Raw genomic sequence first — 15,942 nt, 5'->3', positions numbered from 1 at the left:
TGTGGGCTGAAACCCACACGGGTCTTTCAGGCAGGCCCCCCCTAAAGACTGAGGGAGCTGGTCACTCACCCTGATCCGGGAGAACTTGCAGCTCAGGAGATCTCTCTCACACTGAGCCACGGGGTGATGCAGACAGAAGGAACCTGCTCTTCTTGCCCTTTATGTGGAGGGATTTTTACTCCACTGTGTTCCTGCAGCTTCTTAACTGGCCTCTGGAGCTCTCTCAGAACGACTTCAGTTCACAGAGAGCTGTCTGGTTGGCGTTTTTTCTAGTGGAATGAAGGCTGGGATCATGTCCTACTTTGCCATCTTGTTGACATCACTCCTGCACCCTGACTCTTGTCTATTCTTTCCTCCTTTATTTAAGGGACACCTACTTATAACCCTGGCACTGAATCTCATTTTTCCATCCTCCATATACATGATACATCTGTCTCTCTTTATTCCCATCTCTTAGTACCTTTTCCATAACATTTGGGAGAGTTCACTCAAGTTTTACTCTGCTGTTGTGATGTGTTCTTTCAGATACAAAAGTAACGTATCATACACAGCAGTAATAGTAAATAACTTCATTTGGGTTCCCGGACCCAATTCTAGTGTGTGTACGTGTGTGAGATGGGGTCTGCCCACACATAACACCAAGCAGTTCTCGAGCGCCAGCAGGGTGTTGGAGAACTCAAATCAATTCGGATGCTATCTGCCTGGAGACAGCACCAGATACCCAGGTTAAGGGCTCTGTCCTACAAAACTGCCCGCTCCTGACTCCAGGCACTGGTCACATGCCCTAGGCAGTTATCTGTGCTTCTGAGCTGCTGGCTAAAGATGGGAGGTTCCCACAACCTCCCCCTTAGGTTCCATTAATTTGGAAGAGCGGCTCACAGAACTCAAGAAAACACGTTTCCCAGTTTAATAAAAGATACCATAAAGGATACAAGTTAACAGCCAGATGAAGAGAGACAGAGGCCAAGGTCCCAAATAAAGGAGCTTCTTTCCTCCTGGAGCTTGGGGTCTGGCTCCGTGGCACGTGGGAGCATCCTGGTTCCCCAAGCACAGAAGCGCTCTCACTGAGTGGCAGGATCCAAGGGAGCCATAAGCTCTTCTCAGGGCTTTGGGAGAGCCTCACTGCAAAGTCATAGTTGACTAAATCATTGACCTTTGGCTGATTCAACCTCCAGCCCCTGCCCTAGGGTGATGGGTCCAAAAGCCTCTCATTAACATGACAAGACACCCTTTTCACCTTTAAGGCTGCAGTGTTTTCAGGAACTGTGGATGAAGAGCAAATACACCTGGGAAATATATATTTGGTCATATGAATGATCAAATGTGTATTTCTTATGACTCATTATATCACAGCTGTCATAGACTTGTATTCTCTAGTATTATCCCTCCTTTCTTGAGCTTCTGAAAGGCATTTGGATGTCACTGGAAAAAAACTAAGCTTTCCCAGACCAAAGACTTCTAATAAGCAAACCCTTCAGAAAGTTTCAAAATTTGCTGGGGTGAAAGACAACAGACTCAAGGAAATAGATCCAATAATTAATGTGATACTATTATAGTTTCCTTAAAAGTACATCCACTGGTGATTGAATGAATACTTCTGTTAACACTTGGACAAAAATATTTTTTGTTTATGGAGAGTGTTTTATTATATATTAATTCTTATATATGTCTATTACAATAATTACTATATATGTCTACTCTATAATGACCAATCTTTCCAAATGTTGTATTTTCATATTGCACAAAAGCCAGTATTTCTCAAAATGTGGGCTCTGCAGCATGCATCAGAATATCATTTGTGCTTAATAAAAATGCATATTCCTGGGTCTCACCCTATGTCTACTTTTTCTAATTTTCTGGGAGTGAAATCCAGGAATAAACATTTAAAGTAAGCTTTGAGGTTGATTTCAGTGCACATTAAAAGATGATACCCCCGCAAGCCCTCTAACTTTCTGCCTCGACCTCCTCCTATAGCCTCTTTCTCCACACAACTGGAGCTTTGACCCCATATATATGACTGGTCCTATTGAGGCGGGGCAGGGACATGAGACAAGCATCATGATTAACTTTCCTTGCCTATGATGAAAAATGCTGAGATATAAACAGTGTAGTAAGAACAGGAGGGACCCCATCTTAAGGCTAAGATTCCATTTTAAAAAGCAGACAGTTGAGAGGTAAGACTCCTAACATATTCTCTGGTAATCAGACAATAGCCCAACAGCCTATCTTAAGGCAGGGCAGGCAGTCTTATCTGATATGTCCCCACTGTTTGAGGGTAACCACTATCTTGGAGAAGAACAGGATAAATAAATTCCTTGTGTTGGGTTTATTTAGTAGAATCAGCTGGAGGACTGATAATAAAGGAAGGACAACATGGTGTCTCTCACCAGAGATAAGCACCTTGAGACCACAAGGCAAGCCTACGCCCAGTAAGCCCCGCTCTGCCCTTTGCCCCATTCTTGAAAGCCTTAAAAGGCAGAATCCCCAAACTTTTAGCATGCCTCCCCTCTCTGAGGACACCTGCACTTTCCTTTCTTTCAGTGCATACTTTCAAATAAGGCTTTCTCACTGCTCAAATTATTGTGGTTTGTCTCTTTGCTATTCCATTTTATTTCCAACTCTTCACTGTCTCTGCTTTACTCCTAATAAGTAGGAAGGGGCTGCTAAGAGCTCAGATTTGAGCCTGCATGTTTCCATCACCTGGGTGACTGGGACGAAACTGCAGCTGTGTGACCTGCTCTTAGTAGCCTGCCTGAAAATCTCCTTTCTTTGGGAAGTTCTCAGAACATAATCTCACTCCATCCTGTGCTCTGGGGCTCCCCCAGATCCTAGAGTGGTAGGGGCTAGGCCCCATGCCCTGAAGATCCAAGCGGACACAGGATGCCAGGGGACCATGGTTTCAGGAGTTGGCAAGGGACTCTGTCCTAGGCCAAGAACATTCCCTATACACTTCCCTGTTCTCTGCTGCCTGCACGGCAGCTGCCATTCCCTGCTGCTCTTGCTTTAATTAATTGCTTCGTTACTTACACTCTTCTGACCTGCTTGAGAATTCTTTTTCGTTCAGAGTCAAGAACCCTCCCACATCCAGGTTGAGGTTTCTCCTCATACTTCACTTAGTGAGCAAGGAGAGATCTACCCAGACACAATTGCCCAGCAGCACTCTCTCTGACTCTGGGACCAATCTTGTTCTTGTTTTGGAGAATTTAAAGATCTCTCATCCCATGTTCTGGTGACAAAGTATCAAGACACCTTGCTCTGACCTTTACTAATTACCTAAGCAACTCATGACAGGAGCTTCATTCCCTGGCTCAATGGAAACCTTGCTTGCTGCTGCAGCACAGCATAAAAACTCGGTGGTGTATGTATTTAAAATCAATCAACTCTGTGAGGTCAAAGTCAAAACAAAATTGGGGGGTGGGATTTAATTATGCATTTGTTGTCACACTGTGGGTAAAACTGCAATATTTCCAGAATCTCTCGCCTGGCCTTCGTACATCTCCAGACCAACAGATGTTTCCAAGAGGTGGAGAGAAGCAGTCCATCTCCATATCAATAGGTGATTACAAGGGGAAGCCTGGGCATATCTGGACCAGAGAGGGTGGGTGGGGGCCCTTTTTGCAGCAGGTTGCGAGAGACATGAGCAAGCAGAAGTGGACAACTGATTGTCAGCAATTGGGTTTTCCCCACTTTATTTCTCCCTTTGACTGATTTCAGCTTCAAAGGTAATTTGCCCTGGGCTGGGAACTTATTTTCCCCCTGGAGTTACACACATACCAAGCAAAATCAGACAAGCAAGAGGAATGAAGAGCAAGAGACTGATCCCTCTTCTTTAAAGGCAGAAGACAATGACACACAATCTAAATATTGGGCTGAGCTGCTCCTGACAACTCATAGTGCTCTCGAAGCCCGGGGAAATAGAGACCTCAGTTATGCCACCAAAGCAGAGGTTACCAGTGAAGGAATGGACAGAGAATATTATGATTCCTGTTCTGTAGTGACACTGTCACCAGAAAACTTTAGCCTCGCTACTCAAAGTACAGTCCACAGACCAGCAACATGGACATCACCTGGGAGCTTGTTAGAAATGTGGAACCTCAGGCCCTGCTCCATTCCTCCTGAATCAGAATTTCAGCCTTAGGTAGGTCCCCTGGGGGTTTCCTGTTCATTACATTTAATGAGCACAGCTCTAGGAAACTGCTTGCTCTAGAAAAGCTAGGATTTCTAAAATGAATTCCATCATCTGGCAGAAGACTAAGCTTCCAGAGCTTGCTCTCCACACCTGGGCTGTAAGACAGATTAGTAAGGTGGCAGTGACTGGGAGTCTTACTGCAGAGCTACGTGCACTGCAGTCTGGAAAAAAAAGCCATTTGAATCGGCTCAAGGCCAGGTTCTGTCATTTACTGGCTCTGTGATGCTCAGAAGTCACTCAACCTCTATGAATCTCAGTTTCTTCACCTACAAAATAAGACTTTCACAGACTACCAAGTGAGATAACCTACATTCTGATGCACTGAAGGTTCTTACATAATTATTTTTTTATTACGTGGATGGTTCCCAAAACTGTTTTCCTGATCTGAACTCCCTGCTCAAGTTCAATTTCTAAATTTACACTGTAATGGTAGACTTAGCGGGAGTCAATTTATAGGGTATGGGCAAGAAAACCAATCAAGCTATCAAGCCAAGAGACCAACTGAGAACCAGGTTCAGATTAACATGCTGGAATCAGAAAGAACTGGAGAAAAGGCACAGGCACACAGGAGTTCAGAGTCATGTTTCCATAGAAGAATAAACAAAAGCTGTTAAAATCATAATGCTCAGTAAATAACTGATGTACAACAAACTGAATGTGTGGATATGTATATGAGAAAATACCACTCTTACAGCTGATAGATTTCAAATAGGATGAATCAGAGATGGAAATCAATAAATATATGATTGAACAGCCATAAATACCTTACTACATTTAATTATCTCTTCCATAAGCTTAGTTAACCATAAGTCTGGTTAACAGGTTAACCTAAGGGTTATAAATGGTGTATAAGCATAAGAATTATCTGCAGGGCTTTGAAAACCACAGAAGCATTTACCATTTCAATGCAGAATACTGAGCACAGGAATGCAGGATCCAAAAACAGAGCAAGAAATATAGAGAGACACAGAGAAGAGAAAGGCTTTCTTGACTTGAGGCGACTGACCAATATTTGAATGAAGGACATTAATAATTAAAGAAAAAATGCAAGAATGATATTAGGCTCTGTAATGGAAAGAGAATTTTCAACAACCTGCATGCATGAGAGGTCACTAAGAAGTTGATGCAAGTAATTTCCCAGTGTGATGTAATGAATGTGATAGCAAGCAATGGAAAAAGTTGTACTTGATTTTCATGGCATCAAAAGGATACACTGAAATTGACAACTACTACCCAGGACTCCAGGCAACAGGGGAAAGTATACAATTAACTAAATAACAATGAGAGATGGTAAACTACAAAATGTGGGTTGCATTCCACAAATCTTGATTTATTTGAAACGTGACTACATAGGTATTTTATTTGTTTTCTAATGAGTCACCAAGGACTCCCACGCGATAACATGATTTCAAGTATTCATACCAGAAATTTCCACCATCTTCTTTAACATAAAAGACTTTATCATACCAAGACTATGGTTTAATTTCCTGTCTCTCTCTCTAAAGACTCTCACTTCTTCTGAAACAGCATAAGTTCCAAGGACCAGAAGTTTCTAGAGAGAAGCAATATCAGCACATGTGATCAGCTTGTTAAACAGAATTGTTAAAAATTACATTTATATGCCTATTGCCATGCACTATCAGGAATCGGGAATGGGAATTGCAATTGTTTTATGGTGAGTATAAACCATATCTGACGTATTTATGTAACTGGGCTATTAGGAAGAGGAAGACGTTTAAAATGTGAACTCATTCTCCACTTGAATCCTAATAATCAGCCACTTCAAGTCATCACTGCTCTCAGACTAATGTCAGAACTCTAGGATTGAAAAAGGAATCTGACTTGATCTAGAACTACCCAAGAGGGACTTAACCATCTAGAGTGGGTTTATATAAAAAGATTTAGATGACCTCTGGTAGATAGTATTGGTGTTTATCCTTGGTTTCACAAAACTAGCAAACTATAATGCATTACTTAGTTCCAGGGGTCCTCTCCTCCATATAATTCATCCATCACAGCACAAAATGAAACGCAATATAAAGGTTATAACATGGCATAAATTAGTGTAAGATATTTCAAGAAAAATGATAAAACCAAGGATAAACACCAATACTATCTACCAGAGGTCATCTAAATCTTTTTATATAAACCCACTCCAGATGGTTAAGTCCCTCTTAGGTAGTTCTAGACCAAGTCAGATTCCTTTTTCAATCCTAGAACTAACTCATGACCATGTCCTCCCCAAATCCCAAGCACAGGTCCAGGTTATGAGATTCATGGACATTGTACCCTTCAGCCTCATGATGAAAAGAAAGAATCTATAGAGGTCAATATGACAATACAATCCTGTATTCAAAAAGGCATCTGTCAAGGTCTGTCATGAAAGCCTGAAGGGCAAGATGAAAACATACAAACTAAGAATAAGACTTTAAGTACATAAGTATCTGTTTGAACAAGTGTACTTAAGATGTGCAATTTAACAACAGCTATCAATCTGGAGAAGAGTCTACAGTGCCGGGATGCACGGTTCTGTTGGAAAACTTTTCTTCTTTGATGATTTTTCTTAATCAGTTAGATGAAGACTTGGAAGACTTATTTGACAAATCTGTGAATGATTTGAATATAGAAAAATACTGACTACTAGAATACTTAAAAAACCAGCATGGAACAATGAACTGAAATCTAATATGGTGAGTCTAGCGTCACAGAGCCTGGTATATTAGACATGATGAGGCCTGGTACTTGAAATTAAAAACAACTTCATAGCTGAAGGATGAAGGAGAAATTAAGTAGTGGCAACAGCTATTGAAAAAAATCCTCAGGAATTATGTAAACAGAGACCTCAGCAGAACACAGCAATGTAATATAACAAGTCCCCCCCACCAAAAAGTCCCCTAAGGCATTAACTGAAATACAATATCTGTCCGGTAAAAGAGATGAGTTCCTTTACTATATAATGGATCAAACAAGTCTATGAATATAGCAATAACCTATTTGGGAGAAAGAAACAGAGACAGAGGGAGAGAGACAGAGAGAAAGACTACTACAGAATATTATAGGAATCACAGGAATTCTGCCCTGTTGTATGTTTCAAAGGAAAGCTTTGCAATGAGATCTGACGAGAGGGTATAAGGCCAGTGTATGAGCAGGACAGGGTCCAGTGCTGTCCTGCTCCAGGTAACTACAACCCTTAACCAGGGTTTCCTCAAGTACAACTTTACACAAACCCTCAACCACCACCCACCTAGTTCCAAAGCTAGCTTCCCAACCTCTCTTCCTAGGGCCCTAAAGCTTCTTATTCAAGAAGCACACATTCCTTTCCATTTAGGTGTCATTCCTCTTTGAGTTGTAGAGATGGGGAGAGATAGGGAGCTGGAGGCCAGGATCCTCAGAGAGCCTAGGTCTCAGGAGAGAGCCGCAGCTGCCAGGCGACCCTAAAGATGCACTCAGCTCAGACCTGGAGCTCTGAGTCCTCCTCCATCCTCTACCCTATCCTCCCAAGGACATAAATTTGAGTAAACAAATAGGGGTCTTGCAACAGAGATAAACACATCTGGTGGCAGAGAGACAACCCTTTGACACCCTTTTAAAATGGAAATTCTGTCCTTGGCATTGATTGCCGTGACACAAAAGGATGGTGTACAAAGCATCATTGCTTTGGGGTTAGACAGGTCTGCATTTGAGACCTGTTGCTGCCTCTTACTAGCTGTGGGAATGTAGGCAAGTTATTTAACTGCCCTGAGCCTTGGTTTTCTCAACTAAAAACATGAGAAGGGTGTCAGGAAGTAATAAAATTACCTGTCAATACTCTTTGGTAAACAGGAGTAGAGGGGAGACACTGCCTCTATACTCTGTTACAACACAGAATAAATAGAGATTAAGTTCACAACGTCATGCTTAATACAAGCTACACTTCAACATGCACAGGTCTTTACTTCAAAAGAAACAATGAGTTCACACAAGAAATCAAATAATTAAACAGCCCTACCTGCATCTTCAACTACGCAGCCCATGTTGGGAGTTGGGTGTCTCACTGTGGTCCTCTCTCTCCAAGATCACATAGTTCCAAGGTGACATTTCAGAAACAGAATTAAAGCAGCATCTTGTTAAACTATATTGTGCCTATCAAAACCTCTTCTGCTGCTGATCCCCATGGTGCTCCTTACACGTTTCTGTGTGGAAATGCTGTTTTATATTGATGATATGGCTTAATAGCCCTTGTATTTATGTGTTTTCTAGCACTGTGTATGTATGTGCCTATGTGCGTACATACACACATTTTCAGGTAACTCAATAAATCCTTCAGTGTAAATAGAACCAGAGAGATAGGCACATTAATACAGCATGTTGTATTTCTGAAAATAATGCTTGAATTCCACTTAGTTTGACAGGAAAGCATTTTTTTTCTCTGAGTATTTGGATAATCGTTCATTTGCTCAGAGAGGTCAAAGCAGTGGAATACTTATATGTCTTCCCACTCGCCTTGTAACTCAGAGCTCACAAACCAAGCCCTGTGTTAATGCCTCCCACCCTCTCTACTCAAAAGCAAGATGCTTTCTGAAGCACATTAAATCCAGGTGACATTACAGTGCTTGCCAGTTCTTGGGGTAATACACTTTAGAGTTCTTTGGCAACTTAGAAATAACAAGGATTAAAAACTCTGGCGGCTACTTTCTTTCAATGAAGCGCTTTTAGGCATTCGACATTCCTCAAAAACGATGGCAAAATTTCATCTGCAGGTGACATTTAAGCAAAATTTGTTCCTTGATGGTTTTGCAATGACGTTTTACACTTCAAAGATGAAGAGCTTGAGATAAGCATTTTTTGCATCATTATCTGTTCATGGAGAAAGCTGCCATTGCCTTCGATGAGCTACTGCACCTCGTATTAGTATACATCTGTACCAGCCTACCTGCATAAGCCATCCGGAATAGCACCATTAACACAAATGGAAGCAACATCAGCAATGCAAATTTATGGAAATATCTGAAATGATGATGAATTCATACAAAGCAATCCTAAAATGATTGAGATGCAGGTAGGTTTCAAATAAAACATTAGGGACTCTGCTTCCACCACAATAATCCAAGGCATATACTGAAGCAGATGGCTGTGTTTGATGGCATATAATTGTTTCATACTCATCAGAGGTGGTTACAGTGTTTATCACAAGAGTCAAGTAGGCAGAAAGGTTGCAAACGGTAGGCATCAGAGGAGATGAAGTTTGGATTCAGTTTCTGAATGTGAGCCTTAGAATCAGGAATAGAGTTTCATTCAACATTTTACAGTCAAAGGTGGTAATCACAAGTTTTCGCGACTATTCTATGAAAGACATAGGTCTCTGTAAAGTGACTTGGGGACCAGTATTCAGGGTCCTTGGTTGATAACGATCATTATTTGGGATACAAACATCTCCGTGACTTTTTAGCTAGTGGATAATCCCAAGGGTCCTCACTCAGGGCTATCCATCTGTCCAGTTTGGGGTTGTTTTAAGTTGGGAGAGCTAGTCTGGTACCATTTACACAATCACAGCCAGAAACAGACGTCTATTTTAGCCAGAGTTTGGAAGACCTTTTTTTTTTACAAAACATGTTCTTTGTCTACTTCTTTTCTGCAAGAGAACTAACAAAAATAGAAGGTTCTAAATTTCAGTAGCAGGAGAAAAACAGAATTTCTTTCTCCAGCTCATAATATTTGCTGTTTACTGAAAAAGGTAAAATATATTTATGTTACTTCAGAGTTAAGAAATCTTGATGATTCCCTCATAAGCTGGCTTTTCACTCTGTCTGATGCTCAGATTTTTCTCTACTTTTTCTGGATAGGAGTCATAAAAACTGAGAGCTCTTCCAGGAAATCATTTAGGAATAAGCAAAATAGCTTCTAAAATTCTCCTGAGAGAGATAATATAAAGAATATTTTTATATTGTTACCAAGCTCTCCTATTCATATGAGACATATATTACTTCTGGGCTCAAAGATACTGTTAAAAATGAAGTTGTTCTCATCTTATATCAAACCATAAAGTTCCTTAGTGCATATTTCTTCTAGACAGCTCGGCAGGTCTACCATATAATACCATAGAGAGCAACTAGAAACTGAGATACTGAACAGTCTAGCTTAACTTCTAAAAAGCACACAAAGAGTGAGAAAGGGCTTGTCATCTTCATTTCTTCCTTTGTTGGGTACTGAACTTCAATAACAACAGTTCAAGTTGATTTTATGATACATAAAATTGGGATTAAGTGGAGAACCAATGTAGGATGCAGCATTAAGAATGGTATTCGTGTCCTAATTGAGTTTTACAAACGCTTATTTGACCAGAAAAGATCACCTCTTCATTGCTATGTTAGAAAAGGCTTTGCCAGTGCTCCATCAAGCCAGCCTCAAGTCACTGGTTATCCCCACTGGCATTCTGTGATGTTTTCACAGCACATAGCATAGTAGGGTTCACTGTGCTGCATTGCAGTAGATAAGAAACATGGTACTCATTCTGAATGGTATCTCAGAGCAGGATGCAGCCAAATGATAGGAAGATAAGTGGAAGGCTGGAATTTGGGCAACTTCCCCTGACAACTGGGAAATGATTGCATCTTGGTGGCAGTTCCCATGCTGGCATGTACCTGTACTGGCACGGTTTGGTGCTCTGAGGATGGGTAATAAAGATAATTGGTAGAATTGTCATTGAGAACTAATATAATTACCTTGCCTTTTATCATGTTATTTGCATTCATTTTGCCCTTTAATCACAGCTACCACCTTGAAAGTATGTGCCACCTAATGCTCATATAACATATGAGGAAAATTGAGCCTCAAAGAGGTTACATGACTTGACAAAATTCACACATGTTCTAAGAAACAGATATAAAACAGAAACTCAGGACTGTCTGACTCCAAATACTGCACTTCTAAGAATTTGATTATATTATCTCACTTATTTTTGCATAGTAGTACTTAGTCATTTATATAAGATTCTCATATATTTTGCCTTATATTCCCCTTTTAATTTTCATATCAAATCTCTGAGACTTGAAGCAGAGCCAGAAAATCAACTCAGGTTTATGAAATGACAGTTCACGTGGTCTTCCCAATAATTCACATTGTCCCCTAATATGAATCACTCTAGGCTTTTATTCTTACCATAAACTTCTACCATGCTTCATTCTAACATATTTTCCCGAGAGCAAATCAATAGAATTGAACTCCCAGAATTTAGGGCTAAGGAGGTACACTTTTTTCACAATATGCTCTTCAGACATAATTTTAACTTAAATATAGAATTGTTAATACCCACAATGAAATGTAAAACCCACATTAAGACACGTTGCCCTCCTCCATCAAGTGTTTGATTAATTCAAGTATCCATTCAGACAGACTTTTATTCAGCATGTATGTTCTGATCACCACTTTTATCCCTAATATTCTGGTAGGTACTGTAGCAAAGGTCATCTAGTTGTAAGACCAAGAAGTAAGCAGAAAGTTTTAGGGTGCAATCTGAGACATAATAAAAAAAAATGTATACTGAGTGCATCCGGAGTATAAAGGAAGTGGTGACTAAATCTGATGGTGGGTAAGAATTTAGAGAATCCAAGGTTTCACAGAGGAGGTGATATTTGAATTAAACTTTACAAAGTGAATTGAATTCCAACAGGTGAAGGGGGAGGATATGCTTTACAGGTAAAGGAAATAATATTATCAGACTTAAAGATGAAAAAGCCATAGTATATTGGAGGCACGGAGACCAATTGGCAGACTACTTCAGGTGTCCGAATGAAAGCCTGAGTTATCAGTGTGTTAGTGGAAGATGTGAGAGATGATAAAACAGTAAAATCAGCAGTGACTACGATATACTGAATAAGGGCAAAGAAAGAGGATTCTGGGGTGATTTGCAATTTTCTAGTTTTGGTGACTGGGCATATTTAGTTCTATTCAATGCAGTGATCAATGTCAACTAGGACCTGTGATCAGTTAAATAAATTAGGATACCCCTGCTATGAGCTGTATGGGGAGAGTTAGAGGTATGCAGTTTTACAGGTTTGTCCCCTGACCAGGAGGAGTTAGTACACCTGAACATGATGGGGCAAAATTTGTAGCATCTACAGATTCTGGAAATGGTATGAATACAAAAACCCAGGAGCCTTTTTGTCTTCCTTGGTTGAATAGAGGATGCGAATGCTGTATGTAGGTAGGTACATCAGAATGAATGTGGAATGATGAAGGTTCTGTGCCAATCCCCAGCCAATTTTACTTCATATCCGTTCCTTACCTTCCACCCACTCAGTTCTGTGTGGCAGGTAGAAGGGGGTGACCTCTGCAGCCTGCTTCCCAGTCTCCACTGACAGCTGACTTCCAGCAGCATTCAGCCTGTTCAAGGCACTGACAGAAGACTGGAGGGCAGAAGAGGGGAGAAACCGGAGTACTTACTACTCTGTCTCTGCTTCAAATAACATATTAAATAGCAATCGCCTCTCCTCTGTGGCGTTAGTTCCTCCTGTAATTCTACTTTTAGCCATGTGAATTGTGTCTCCTGAGCCTTGCGAACCCTGCCTCTTCCCTTTGTCCTCCAGCCTTGGGCTGTGGGGACTTCAGATATTGCTAATCTTGGCTGACCTCACTGTCCACTCTGACCTCTCAGTTCTTCCATTACCTGTGGAAACAATTCCTTGCATTCAAGTGTTTGTTTTAAATGTTCATGTGTTTTCCATCTTTCTGGGTTAGACTTGTACTGATACAAATAGTCAATAATGTCAAATGCTGCAGAGTGATTAGAAAGGAAAATAACTAAGAAGAAACCAGTGGGTTTTACAATTAGGTCTTAGGTGACCTTTCCAAAAGCAGTTTGAAGAGAAAGTCAGATTGCTTTGAGATGAGAAATTGATAGCTGAGGAGCTGAAAGTAACAAATACAAGCAGCTTTTCCATGAAGTTCAGCACTAAAGAGGGTTGTAGTATCCTGACAGATAGGCAGACTCACAGGAATATTTTATACTGAGTTCTGTTATTTTATATTATATTTTATGTTATTTTGAAAGTCCTTTAGATATTTGGAACACTAATTACTCATTCAGGATTGCCCAGTCTCTGAGAATCATAGATCCACTGGGCTCAGAGCAGCTTTGAATGATCATTTGCTCCAGTGTGTTACCTCCAAACTGGACCAGACTCAGAGCATCTCCAGGGAAAAGCCAATTTCTAAAATTTTTTTAGGATTTGTATCAAAAGTAAAAGGCATCTATCAAGAAAGCAACACAACTTCAGGATGTGTTAATAGAAGTGCATTGTCCACATCAAGGGAGGTCATAATAAGGACGTAATACTGTACAGATGGGATAATACTTGATGGTGTGTTCCATCCTGAACATTTCTTCAGGAGATATTAATACATTTGAGAGTATCTTAAGGAGAACAAAGTAGATGCATTACCACATGAACATGAGTCATTGTAATGAAATGGAGGAGTTTGGACTGAAGTGAAGATTTCAGGTGTCCAGGAGAGAAAGGATGTGGAAAGATGTCATTCCAGAATTGAAGGTTTGTTACACGGAAAAAGTGTAGGGAATTTATTAGTAACTAACAAGTACCTTCTACGTGCTCAATACTTGGCTAAGCACTTTCTCACAGAACCTTCTTGAGGTAATAACTTCCTCCACTTTATAGATGAAGAAATTAAAAGCTCAGAGTGATCAAGAAACTTATTGAATATCTCACAGCTGTTAAGGGGACCGGAAGAACATGAACTCAGAAGAACACATATTCCTTCTACTATTCTCCTATATAATAAAGATTAAACAGATGAGTTTAGTTGGTATCAAATGGAAGCTCAGGACCTCTCCTTTTCGGCTAACTCCCTTCTCAAAGCAGCTGCAGGAAAAGAGTGTCTAAGAAAACAATTAGGCCAAACCTCATTCCACCCCTGAAGGGAAGACACCTGTAGTGGGAGAAGTCAAAGATCATGGTTAGAAATTGAAATGGACTAGGACAAAAGGTTTCTGGTACTCCTGTCATCTTTGATAGCTTTGTATTCCTCCCAGCTAGGGAGCTGGTTGGTGCGTACAAGGCTCCCTGCCGCTGGCCCACCCTATGCAGTAAAGCAAGGAGACAAGGACGACAGTCACATTGCCTTTGCCCTTGAGCAAAATGAGTCCTCGTGACACAATTTCACCCAACCACCTCCCAAAGCTTACTGAACCCCCTCTTTCATGCCTACACTCCCACTCTACCCCTTTTTCCCTCTACCACATCATACCAATACTTGCATATTAGAGTTAACTGCTCTTATGTCAAGCAACCTTAGGGGTCTACTTTCTGCTTTCTGAATTTATAACTTGCTAGTTACATATATAAGCAAAAATATATTCCTTTTCCTTCTAAGTCAATAGATGAATTGCAATAATGGCTGTCTTGCCAATGGGTGTCAGCAACTGGCAAATTCACTGTGGATTCAGTGTGAACAAAGAAATAACAGTAGAACATTCTTGGGGTGAAAGGATTATACCCAACTTTATTTCCATGGTGGCAGGGCAATCACTAAAATCTCGTCTACTCAGAGCGAGTCTGCATGTAGCAAGCCAGTCTCTGCCTCTGGGCCCCCTGCCGGCACAGCTGTCCTCTGGGCCTCTGTCCTTGGCACTGCCACCACTCCAGCATCTGCTCTGCTCTCCTGCAGCTTTGCAGCCATGCCACCGTGTCACCCAGAGCACTGGGCAGCGCTCTTTATATAGAGTCAATAGCAATGTATTGCCCACAGATGTGTAGTGAGCTAGCTGACCAGGGCCAGGTGAGAATCCTGGCCACAGGAACCTTCACTTTATCCCCATAGTGCCTTTCAGAGAAAATACCTTAGCCTATGGTAGCTTGCACACAGTGAGCTCTCAGGAAATGTATACTGAATTGACATTAATGGATCGAATGCCTGGCATCCAGGCACACTGTCAGGATGCGGGGTCAGATGAACCCTAGACTGGTATCCTATTTCAATGTTTAACAACACCCTTTGTCAGAAAATTCTTCCTAGTATTTTGCCTAAATCCCTCATGATGCAATTTACACTTCATTCTCCTTGTTCTGTCCTAAGAGAAGATTGAGACCAGCTGGTGAGCATTCTCTGTGTAATAGCTCTTTATACACTTAAAGACCATTATTAAATCCCCTCTTGGTCTTCTATTTTCCAAGCTGAACAATCCCAGTTTCATTAACCTTTCTTCACAGCCCTTATTTCCCAATGATTTAATCATTTTGGTAATCGTCCTCTGAACCCTTTCCACGTTCCACAAATCTTTTCATCCATGGAGCTCCAAAGTGGTTAAGTTTTTACAAAGGGTCAAGACAATTCTAAATGTCACGACAAAAGTCTTTCATAATCTTGGGTCATATGGATCCTTGTCATTTGGGGATTTTCCAATAGTTAGCTATTCATGAGCAACCCTGAGCAATCTGCTACATTACTCAGTCAATAATTTAAAGTCATTGGCCCTGCAGAGATTCTTGCATACAGGATCCTAGGCAGCGAATGCATCTATCTGGCCCTATTAGCATCCTCAGCTCAGCTAGGCTAGGTTGTTCTTCACTTATTTTTGTATATGCAGTAACTCCAGTGGTGTGTCAAAAAATTTTTGGTAGAAAATCTCCATTCAAAATGTATGCTATGATAATATTAACAAAATTCATAATTTGAAAATATTACAACTTTGACTTAGATATCTAATATTCATCTGCAAATATAAGTATATGGCTGATTCAATGACTTGTTTTGAGACT

Source organism: Manis pentadactyla, chromosome X (genome assembly GCF_030020395.1).
Source record: "Manis pentadactyla isolate mManPen7 chromosome X, mManPen7.hap1, whole genome shotgun sequence".
In the NCBI taxonomy this organism is placed as follows: Eukaryota; Metazoa; Chordata; class Mammalia; order Pholidota; family Manidae; genus Manis; species Manis pentadactyla.
This window is presented reverse-complemented; position numbering follows the sequence as displayed.